This window comes from Montipora capricornis, chromosome 10 (assembly GCF_036669925.1).
Source record: "Montipora capricornis isolate CH-2021 chromosome 10, ASM3666992v2, whole genome shotgun sequence".
In the NCBI taxonomy this organism is placed as follows: domain Eukaryota; kingdom Metazoa; phylum Cnidaria; class Anthozoa; order Scleractinia; family Acroporidae; genus Montipora; species Montipora capricornis.
This window is the reverse complement of record NC_090892.1, coordinates 56391209-56392931: the sequence shown is the minus strand read 5'-3', so window position 1 is coordinate 56392931 and position 1723 is coordinate 56391209.

The window sequence follows — 1723 nt, the reverse complement described above, 5'->3', positions numbered from 1 at the left end:
GGACGAGGCCCCTTTCAAGAAAAGGTTGAGGGTGTCTCAAGACTCTTTTGTATTTATTGTGAGCAAAATTAACCTTTGTAAGCAAACACGTTTGTTTCGTCTGGCAGAACAAGGACGAAGTTCTAAAGGTCTGTTTCTGTCCTTGGTGAATTCGCTCTTTTGCACGGTAAAGACTTGTTTCCATATCTCAAAGTGCCCTTGGACGTGCCCTTCTCTTCAGTAGGGCACGAACAGGAAAAAAAAAATTAATTACATGGTGAATTGTTTTTTTACAGCGTAGTCAACGCTTATACTAAAATCGAAAAGAGCTTACAGCGTGAAAGTCGAAATGTAGCTGCCAGGAATCTCAAAATTCTTACATTTTTACACGATAAGATAGGCATTTGGGCATGTGTAACAGCTGTCAGTGCACGCAAAAATACAATTACAACACTCCTCCCTTGTCTTGTCAATTGTTGCACGTAAGTGTTGCAATTTACTTGGGAATTGACACATGTTTGTTGTTTTCTCAGTTCCCCTGATTGTATTCACTGTTTTCTCAGTTTTGTAATCACCAAATGCCAAGTCAGTGCTTAATGAATTATCACAAAACATTTGTTCAGTATTAGGTACTGCAGGAACTGTTGGTACATAATGAAATTCATCAATATGACCTATAGAAAGACTTGTTTCAATTTGACATGTCAGCTAAGCCTCACTGGCAAACAAGCAAACAGAATTTGAATTTTAAGCCCTATCTTGACATCGCCGAAAAATTTTCTACAGGAAGCCATTCACTATGAGAAGAAAGATGAGCAATGTTTGAATAGAGACATGAAAATTGCTTAACAACTGACGGCTTGCGGAAAGTACAGACGAACTTATAACGTGGTAAGGACGGTGACTCAGCTTTGTTGAGAAAGCAGCTACACATTGGGAGAACGACTTTTTGCCGTGTGTATTTGAGCATGCTTGGAGGGAGAGGAAACTTAACCAGCGAGAAAAAGGCGAAGCTTAAGGAAATTCACACGACTACCAAATCCAGACTCATGAAAACGTTGAGAGAGTAGCCCATTTCCGAGTCTGTGGGACTTTCTGGTTGAAACTGCAAGAGATGGTGACAACATTTGCTTTTCCGTTGATCCAAGCTGGAAGAATGCCTCAATGGGATATGCGCATGTGTTGAGGGACAAAAACGACAATGTCGTGACTGTCTCATCGGATTAGGCTGTCCACGATGAACATTATGGCCATTTCCGACACTCGTGCTATTATCAAAGGGGGTCAGTGAGCCATAACAGTTTTAAAACTGTTTCAAATTGTAATTAAATGTTGCTTCAACTTTTTTGGGAGAGTTGAGTGGAGCACTAACGGTAATTTATAAAATACATTTGGTAGACAATTAAAAAACCCAGTGGAAAATTAGGCAACCTGGTGGAAAATTTGGTAGACAATTAAAAAACCCAGTGGAAAATTAGGCAACCTGGTGGAAAATTTGCCGACCCGGTGAGAATATAAATGCCACTGGGTCTGTTACAGAGGGGTGTTCTGATATCGATCCATGCTTGTTCACCCAGCTAGCAAAGAAAACTGAAGCAGGGTGGTCTCTCTATAACACCTTGTCTCCTTATAAAGAGAAAGAGTGTACTTATTCAAACGTTGGCCGTGTGCTGACCACTTAAATTTCTACAGAGATCATATCTATTATGTGCAGCGTAATTTTACAGGGGTGTAAGTCCTATGT